Source organism: Pristiophorus japonicus, chromosome 18 (genome assembly GCF_044704955.1).
Source record: "Pristiophorus japonicus isolate sPriJap1 chromosome 18, sPriJap1.hap1, whole genome shotgun sequence".
NCBI classification, from domain to species: Eukaryota; Metazoa; Chordata; class Chondrichthyes; family Pristiophoridae; genus Pristiophorus; species Pristiophorus japonicus.
This window is the reverse complement of record NC_091994.1, coordinates 103,500,473-103,510,647: the sequence shown is the minus strand read 5'-3', so window position 1 is coordinate 103,510,647 and position 10,175 is coordinate 103,500,473. Positions and strand designations below refer to the sequence as shown.

The 10,175-nt window shown below is 45.9% G+C and overlaps 1 non-coding gene across 1 annotated transcript; it reads right to left on the bottom strand.

Annotated features, from left to right (window-relative positions):
* Positions 1–635: 635 nt before the first annotated feature.
* Positions 636–833, bottom strand: LOC139229521 (U2 spliceosomal RNA). Its single transcript, XR_011587730.1, has one exon. It is a non-coding gene; the product is annotated as a U2 spliceosomal RNA (small nuclear RNA).
* Between the last annotated feature and the right edge of the window lie 9,342 nt (positions 834–10,175).

Genomic DNA, 10,175 nt, shown 5'->3' with positions numbered 1-10,175 from the left:
CACCCAGCTGGCAGGGGGCGCAGCGCCGCCATCAGACAACCTCGACACAGTCGGGCATTCTGGAACTAGCGTCCTCACCCACCTGCACCTACACAACCCAGAGGCAAGACTGTGATATCACATATGTACCTTACCTGTAAAATGTACTTGTTCCACTACTGCAGAACCCAAACAGTGATGTAATTAATCCAATGTTTTTTTGTTCTTTCTTTCTGTACATGTATGCACATGCAGGTGTTGAGCCACACACATGGTCTATGTATGGGGGAGGGGGGGGCAGAATGGTAGCTATGGACACACATGGATCACACCCAGAACCCACTCAACCACCACTGCAACCTCAAACCATCCACCGTCCAATGTTGTGGCAATAAGGACTTGGGGGTCAACAGGGAGAGAGCCAAGCCAAAACATAGACAAGGTGCAAGGGCTTTGGACACTCAAGTATAGGACCAGAGCACACAATGCAAAGGCCAGTGGCACAAGACTTAGGGGAGAGTGATGTTGTGTATGTATATATTTTTTTTTAATTCATAGCCAATCTTTCCAATTCTTTGTCAAATCACAAACGCCAGAGGTCACCTTGCACACATCAAGGATCACTCTGCGCCAATGCTCTTAGCCAAAAGGCCTAGAGCCACTGCACCGTTCCTGGAAGTACTGCAATACCAGGTTCGTGCCGTGGAGGTGGATGGGTCAGCAACCCCACCCACCTCCTATTTCCAAAAAGCATAGGAGAACCACCTTCCTGATCCAGGGAGAACCACTTTGGGGTCATGGTTACTCCCCTGTCAGGTCAGTTACGCATGATCTTAGCCAAAAGGCCGATGTATAATATAAGTATACTCCCTGTACACTCAATGTACAGTTACATAAGACTACTGAATGTACCTTCACACTGTATGTGATTGTACCACCAGAGGGTGCAACAGGTGGAGACCTAGGGGTCACCTGTACACGACAGGTAACCAGGTATAAAAGGGAGATCACCATGCTGTATCCTCACTCAGGAGCTGTAATAAATGGACTAAGGTCGCCACAGTTCAAGTACAATACCTTACCTCGTGGAGTCATTACTACAGTGCTTACAGACACAATAGCCACTGAAAGTATTTGTCTAAAATCAGCACTGTTTTCAGCTATACAACATATTGTGGAGTCCAGATTTAAACCACTGCTGGTGAGTTGAAGACACTGCACACATGGATAGAAGCAATTCGATTGTGTTACCTGTCATAATGAAAGTGACTATGTAAACAAAAGCAGGGTAAGGCGGGTGGGGGTGGTGATTAGGGGACAATCGGGGGGGCTGGAGCGCCAAATTGGGGGCCGAAGGAGCATGTGGGCCAGGACACCCTCAAAGCCTCCCTGATAAAGTGTAACATCCCCACTGACACCTGGGAGTCCCTGGCCAGAGACCGCACCAAGTGGAGGAAATGCATCCGGGAGGGCGCTGAGCACCTCAAGTCTCATCGCCGAGAGCATGCAGAAATCAAGCGCAGCCAGTGGAAGGAGTGTGCGGCAAACCTGTCCCACGCACCCCTTCCCTCAACGACTGTCTGCCCCACCAGTGACAGAGTCTGTGGTTCTCGTATTTGTAGGGGAGGACAAAAAACCCTCATTTTACCCAGAAGGAAAAGGGCTGTGGGATCGGTCTGTGCTGTGTATTGAAACCGAGACGGTTTGACCTTGGCAGAGCAGTGATTGGACGGGGGAGGACACCGGAGGGCCAATGGTGGGACAGAGTCAGCCCGAAGCATGGGGCTTTCAAGCCAATGGGAGAGCACTTGCTCGAAAACTGTGGGACTGACTCATCGCCATTATCGGACTATTGTCTTCCCCATGTTTACACTATGGAAGGAAATTATGCAGACCTTCAGAAAACTAGGGAACCCAAAACAAACCAAGGGCCTACACAATGGCTACAGGAGGCCAACCCAATCAACACCTACTCAAACCTTGAGTAGGTGAGAAAAACTGAATTGGAGGGAAATTATGCAGACCTTCAGAAAACTAGGGAACCCAAAACAACCCAAGAGCCTACACAATGGCTACAGGAAGCCAACGCAATCAACACCCACTCAAACCTTGAGTAGGTTAACATCAGTGGAAAAAAAACCCCGCAATAATCTAAAACTGCTGCATTTTTCAAAATCACAAAGCCCAACAATGGGAAGGATCGATTTCAGCAGGAGAGGCGAACTGGATAATCTGGCTATAAAAAGGGGTTTCTGACGCATTGTGTGTGGTTCCCTGCTCTCGTGATCCAACAACCAGCAAGCCTTCGACACTGAAGGAAAACCAGTGTCCGAAGACACCGAAGGTAGAAGAAACAAACCACCAGACTGCAGAAGGCACAGTAGTGAGAATAACCTCTGGTCCCCGGAACTTCCAACTCAGTTAGGCCAGGAAAGGTGGGAAGTTGGGCATTGTACTGCTAAAGATTTTCGTTGTGTCTGTTTAGTGGGATTTAGGGGGATTGTTTTGTTGGTGTATTGCTGTTTGTTGAGATACACCTTGTCAAATAAATTGGAAGCCTAAGTTCCTCTTGGAATCACCTTGTCTCAGTTCTATTGTATTATATCTCCTGATCATGAGTCTTATGTCAGAACCGTGTAAGAGAAGCTAGGAGCGCCTCGAAAACGCTCAACTGTGTGTCACAGGCTAGGAAAGAAGGGGTTAGGAGTGTTTGACACTCACAGGTGCCTCACAGGCTAGGCATAAGCTGTGGGGACGCACGAGTCTCAAAACCCCCTTCATAAGCTGTGCACACAGTCTCTCCAGGGGTGCTCTTGCAGCACTCAGGGTACCTCACAGGCCAGGCATAAGCTGTGAGGGCAGAAGCCCAGAGAGAGACACCCAAGGCACAACAACACTCCCCGAGAACCCCTTACATATTGCACTGTTCAGCCACCTAAGGACTAATTTTTAGAGTGGAAGCAAGTCTTCCTCCATTCCGAGGAACTGCCTATGATGGTGATGATGATGTGGGCCAGGAAGAGCTGGGATGTGAGGAGAAGCAGAGAGGGGGAGGGAGACGACATTGGGGGGGGGGCTGGAGAAGCATGCTCGCGGTAGTCTCGTGGGGTGGGGGGAAAGGGGTTTCAGGTGCCCTGGGGGTGGAATTGGAGGCATTCATGGGGTGGGTGGTCTACGATCGCGGGGGATAGATTAGGTAGGGATGCTGGCTCCTGAAGGTGACGCAATAGTAAGGAAGGACATTAGTTTGGATGATGTGGAATCGGTATGGGTGGAGCTGTAGAATATCAAGGGGCAGAAAACACTGGTGGGAGTTATGTACAGACCACCAAACAGTAGTAGTGAGGTTGGGAACAGCATCAAACAAGAAATTAGGGAGGCATGCAATAAAAGTACAGCGGTTGTCATGGGCGACTTTAATCTGCATATAGATTGGGCTAACCAAACTAGTAGCAATACGGTGGAGGAGGATTTCTTGGAGTGTATTAGGGATGGTTTTCTAGACCAATATGTCGAGGAACCAACTAGAGGACTGGCCATCCTAAACTGGGTGATGTATAATGAGAAAGGACTAATTAGCAATCTTGTTTTGCGAGGCCCCTTGGGGAAGAGTGACCATAATATGGTAGAATTCTTTATTAAGATGGAGAGTGACACAGTTAATTCAAAGACTAGGGTTCTGAACTTAGGGAAAGGTAACTTCAATGGTATGAGACGTGAATTGGCTAGAATAGACTGGCGAATGATACTTAAAGGGTTGACGGTGGATAGGCAATGGCAAACATTTAAGGATCACATGGATGAGCTTCAACAATTGTACATCCTTGTTTGGAGTAAAAATAAAACGGGGAAGGTGGCTCAACCGCGGCTAACAAGGGAAATTAAGAATAGTGTTAAATCCAAGGAAGTGGCATATAAATTGGCCAGAAAAAGCAGGACTGGGAGAAATTTAGAATTCAGCAGAGGAGGACAAAGGGTTTAATTACGAGGGGGAAAATAGAATACGAGAGGAAGCTTGCCGGGAACATAAAAACTGACTGCAAAAGCTTTTATAGATATGTGAAGAGAAAAAGATTATTGAAGACAAACATAGGTCCCTTGCAGTCAGATTCAGGTGAATTTATAATGGGGAACAAAGAAATGGCAGGCCAGTTGAACAAATACTTTAGTTCTGTCTTCACGAAGGAAGACATAAATAACCTTCCGGAAGTACTAGGGGACCGATGGTCTCGTAAGAAATGGCAGGCCAGTTGAACAAATACTTTAGTTCTGTCTTCATGAAGGAAGACATAAATAACCTTCCGGAAGTACTAGGGGACCGACGGTCTCGTAAGAAGGAGGAACTGAAGGATATCCTTATTAGGCTGGAAATTGTGTTAGGGAAATTGATGGGATTGAAGGCCGATAAATCCCCGAGGCCTGATAGTCTGCATCCCAGAGTACTTAAGGAAGTGGCCCTAGAAATAGTGGATGCATTGGTAATCATTTTCCAACAGTCTGTCGACTCTGGATCAGTTCCTAAGGACCGGAGGGTAGCTAATGTAACACCACTTTTTAAAAAAGGAGGGAGAGAGAAAACAGGGAATTATAGACGGGTTAGCCTGACATCAGTAGCAGGGAAAATGTTGGAATCAATTATTAAGGATGAAATAGCAGCGCATTTGGAAAGCAGTGACAGGATCGGTCCAAGTCAGCATGGATTTATGAAAGGGAAATCATGTTTGACAAATCTTCTCGAATTTTTTGAGGATGTAACTAGTAGAGTGGACAAGGGAGAACCAGTGGATGTGGTGTATTTTGACTTTCAAAAGGCTTTTGACAAGGTCCCACACAAGAGATTGGTGTGAAAAATTAAAGCACATGATATTGGGGGTAATGTACTGACGTAGATAGAGAACTGGTTGGCAGACAGGAAGCAGAGAGCCGGGATAAACGGGTCCTTTTCAGAATGGCAGGCAGTAACTAGTGGGGTGCTGCAGGGCTCAGTGCTGGAACCCCAGCTATTTACAATATACATTAATGATTTAGATGAAGGAATTGAATGTAATATCTCCAAGTTTGCAGATGACACGAAGTTGGGTGGCAGTGTGAGCTGCGAGGAGGATGCTATGAGGCTGCAGAGTGGCTTGGATAGGTTAGCTGAGTGGGCAAATGCATGGCAGATGAAGTATAATGTGGATAAATGTGAGGTTATCCACTTTGGTGGTAAAAACAGAGAGACAGACTATTATCTGAATGGTGACAGATTAGGAAAAGGGGAGGTACAACGAGACCTGGGTGTCATGGTACATCAGTCATTGAAGGTTGGCATGCAGGTACAGCAGGCGGTTAAGAAAACAAATGGCATGTTGGCCTTCATAGCGAGGGGATTTGAGTACAGGGGCAGGGAGGTGTTACTACAGTTGTACAGGGCCTTGGTGAGGCCACACCTGGAGTATTGTGTATAGTTTTGGTCTCCTAACTTGAGGAAGGACATTCTTGCTATTGAGGGAGTGCAGCGAAGGTTCACCAGACTGATTCCCGGGATGGCTGGACTGACATATCAAGAAAGACTGGGTCAACTGGGCTTGTATTCACTGGAGTTCAGAAGAATGAGAGGGGATCTCATAGAAACATTTAAAATTCTGATGGGTTTAGACAGGTTAGATGCAGGAAGAATGTTCCCAATGTTGGGGAAGTCCAGAACCAGGGGTCACAGTCTAAGGATAAGGGGTAAGCCATTTAGGACCGAGATGAGGAGAAACTTCTTCACCCAGAGAGTGGTGAACCTGTGGAATTCTCTCCCACAGAAAGTTGTTGAGGCCAATTCACTAAATATATTCAAAAAGGAGTTAAATGTAGTCCTTACTACTAGGGGGATCAAGGGGTATGGCGAGAAAGCAGGAATGGGGTACTGAAGTTGCATGTTCAGCCATGAACTCATTGAATGGCGGTGCAGGCTTGAAGGGCCGAATGGCCTACTCCTGCACATATTTTCTATGTTTCTCTGTTTCTCTGATCTTATTGAATGGTGGTGCAGGCTTGAAGGGCCGAATGGCCTACTCCTGCACCTATTTTCTATGTTTCTATGTAAAGGCGCTTACCTCTTGGATCCAGCAGTCCTCACCCTGCGTTATCGTAAAAACATATATCTGGTTCACTAATGTCCTTAGGGAAGGGAATCTGCCGCCCTCACTCGGTCTGGCCGTTATGTGACTCCAGACCCACAACAATGTGGTTGACTCTTAACTGCCTCCTGAAATGGTGGCTCACCACCTCCTTCTCGAGGGCAATTAGGGATGGGCAATAAATGCTGGCCTTGCTGGCGACGTCCACATCCCATGAACAAATCAATTAAAAAAATTAAAAATTAGCTGGCCAGTTTCACGAGGCTTGCAATACCCAACAAGCTAAGGTAAAATGGTGGTTAAAATCAGAGAATTCCTGCCTCATTATAATGTTTAAATGGGTGACCCGCCTCCTGGCAGCGGGTTGGCTGCCCATCCCTGTCCCGCCGCCGTTAGAACCGTAAGTTGGCGAGTTGGAGGCGGCATCTTGGCGGGATTCAGATTTTTAACATTTTAACTCCCTACCCCACCCAAACCCACCCATTTTTCTTCAGGGTAAAATCCCCCCCCCCCCTCATGATTTGATGTAGTTGAGTGATCGCTGTTGACATACTCTATCCTGACATTCAGTGTCCGTCACCTTTTTACTGATACTTCGCTACAGGACCGCATGGAATAGTTGAGACGAATAAAATAAGAACATAAGAAATAGGAGCAGGAGTCGGCCATTTGGTCCCTTGAGCCTGCTCCACCATTCAATAAGATCATGGCTGATCCGATCATGGACTCAGGTCCACTTCCCTGCCTGGTCTCCATAACCCCTTATTCCCTTATCGGTTAAGAAACTGTCTATCTCTGTCTTAACTTTATTCAATGACCCAGCTGCCACAGCTCTCTGAGGCAGCAAATTCCACAGATTTACAACCCTTTGAGAGAAGAAATTCCTCCTCATCTCAGTTTTAAATGGGCAGCCCCTTATTCTAAGATCACGCCCTCTAGTTCTAGTCTTCCCCACCAGTGGAAACATCCTCTCTGCATCCACCTTGTCAAGCCACCTCATAATCTTATATGTTTCGATAAGATCACCTCTCATTCTTCTGAATTCCAATGGGTAGAGGCCCAACCTCCTCAACCTTTCCTCACAAGTCAACTCCCTCACTTCCGGAATCAACATAGATCCATTTAAAGGGATGCTGGACAAGCAGACGAGGGAGAAAGGAATAGAGGTTATGTTGATAGGATGAGGTGAAGTAGGATGGGAGGAGGCTCGTGTGGAGCATAAACACCGACATGGACCAGTTGGGCTGAATGGCCTGTTTCGGTGCTGTGAAATTCCATGTAATTCTATGTATTATTTCTACAGGTTATTGACCTCCACCTCTTTCTGCTCGGGAAAGCGTACCAATTGTGGCTACCTGCTATTCCTTCCCCTAGCTAGAGAGTCTTGAATTAGGGGGCACAGTCTCAGGAAAAAGGGGTTGGCCATTTAGGACAGAGATGAGGAGGAATTTCTTCTCTCAGCGGGTTGTGTATCTTTGGAATTCTCTGGCCCAGAGGGCTGTGGATGCTCAGTATATTCAACAGCTGAGATAGCTAGATTTTAGGTGGGAGAGTGGAGTTGAGGTAGAAGATCAACCATGATCTCATTGAAAGGCTCGAGGGCCCATCTGGCCTTTTCCTGCTGCTAATTATCAGATGTTCTCATGATATTTGTTCTCAAAACATCTTGTAACTCAGATTAGGGAACATTCAACCACTGAAAGTCTCCACTCAGTGACTCACAAAACTTTCCCATGCACAAACACCATGTTCCTTTATTTGTTCAAGACTTGTCACAACAAATTTTTATTTGATTTGGTGATTTTTTTGCCAACCAAAGCAATTGGAGTAACTGAGGCAATTCCACTAGTCTTTGATTAGTTGCTAACCTTGGAGCTCTCTGCTTTTGGTGGACAGAAGATAGATTGAACTACTTCAGTATTAAGTTCAAGCCAGATATAAGATAATTAACAAGAGTATTCCTTCTGCACAGTTAGGGGCAGTGGACTACAGAATTCCAAGCAGCGTCTGATATTCCCAACAATTCTTTGCTGAAGTTTGATTGTAATTTTGGTCGTGGTTAATGCTCCGATTTTAACTAAACATTAACTACTGTGCATTCATGAGGAGGTGATTCAGAGTATGGAAATCTCTTCCCACTCATGTCTTATTCCAATCTGAGTAAGATGACATTTTGAATGTGGTTGTAATGTTTCTGAGCATTTCCAGCAACAGAAATTTCAGTTACAGTCTTCATTTCCCAACACATTCCTTGTACGCAACGCTCTTGGTGCAAATTTAAATGAAAATGTAACCTTTCTTGCACCATGTGTTGTGGTCATGTGATGGACATTTGATGGTTTACCATCAATTTTAATGTTTTTACCACAAGAGTTTTTCCGGTGCCGTTTTTGATTGCTCTCCATTGTCTAGAACAGAAATGTCCAACGTTTTGGTACCTTGTGACTGGGCCGTGTCTGACTGAGTCACTTCTGGTTGAGGTAGATTCATGATTAAACACAACATCCAAATCCCCAATGATCCTTTTCCTCTGAATGTATTCACCCCTTCTTTCTTTCCCTTACCCCTTTCTTAATCATTCTGTGTTTACTTCGTTTTGACTGTGTGACTAGAAGGACTCAATCATCTCATGGCCCAGAGCCAGTCATATTCAGAAGGCTGAACGGGAATGTCAGATGAGCACATTAAAAAGGGATAGCGTGGCATATGTCTGTTATTCTACTCGTTCTCAAGGGGGGTTGTGGAGTTGCTTTGGATTAAGATGAGATCTGATTGCATCTGTTAGATTGTATAGTATCATAGAAATTTACAGCATGGAAGGAGGCCATTTCAGCCCATTGTGTCCGTGCCGGCCGACAAAGAGCGAACCAGCCTAATCCCACTTGCTAGCTCTTATGGGTTACGGCACTTCAGGTGCATATCCAAGTACTTTTTAAATGTGGTGAGGGTTTCTGCCTCTACCACCCTTTCAGGCAGTGAGTTCCAAACCCCCACCACCCTCTGGGTGAAAAGATTTCCCCTGAAATCTCCTCTAAATCTCCAACCAATTACTTTAAATTTATGCCCCGTAGTTGTTGACCCCTCTGCTAAAGGAAATAGGTCCCTTCCTATCCACCCTATCTCGGACCCTCATCATTTTATATACTTCAATGAGGTCTCCCCCCAGCCTCTTCTGTTCCAAAGAAAACAAACCCAGCCTATCCAATCTTTCCTCATAGCTAACATTCTCCAGTCCAGGCAACATCCTCTTAAATCTCCTCTTTACCCTCTCTAGTGCAATCACATCTTTCCTGTAATGTGGTGACCAGAACTGGAGTCTAAGGGAATCGAGGGATCTGGAAATCGGGTGGGAAAGTGGAGTTGAGGTTGATGCTCAGCCATGATCTTATTGAATGGCGGAGCAGGCTCAAGGGGCAGTATGTCCTACTTCTGCTCCTATTTCTTATGTTCTTAGAATTGCACGTAGTATTCGAGCTGTGACCTGACTAGTGTTTTATACAGTTCAAGCATAACCTCCCTGCTCTTATATTCTATGCCTCGGTTAATAAAGGCAATTATTCCATATGCCTTCTTAACCACCTTATCTACCTAGCCACCTTATTTATCACTTGCGTCCTGTAAAATAACAAATCGCACCTGGCTTCACCTCACTGAAGTTTTGAATCTGCCTTCGAAAAGATTGGATAGTCATAGGTGCAAAGGGGAAAATTTGCGCTGGTTTGATTTTTAAATCACGGGGTCGGGAGCGGGGGGGCAGGTGGTGTGGCCGCTTCGCTGCCGGAATGGGTAGCCAACCGGCTCAGCCCGGCCAAGAGTTCATATCTACCCTGTTGAACGCTGGGAGCACAGGATGACTGCATCAACCTCATCGTGTACTCTTTAAACTGCATTAGATCATGCAGCCATTGTGACTCCCGCATTCATGAGCTATGAAGAAATTCACCCCTTAGGAACTTTTAAGCCCATTTTGATGTGTGCTGTCTAGCTCACCTTCAACCCTTAAGAAATACTTAATACGCAGTTGGTGCCTTTGATGTTAGTTGTTTGATTGAACCGTTACACAGAATTGCTGTGTCAGCTGTGGCTCAG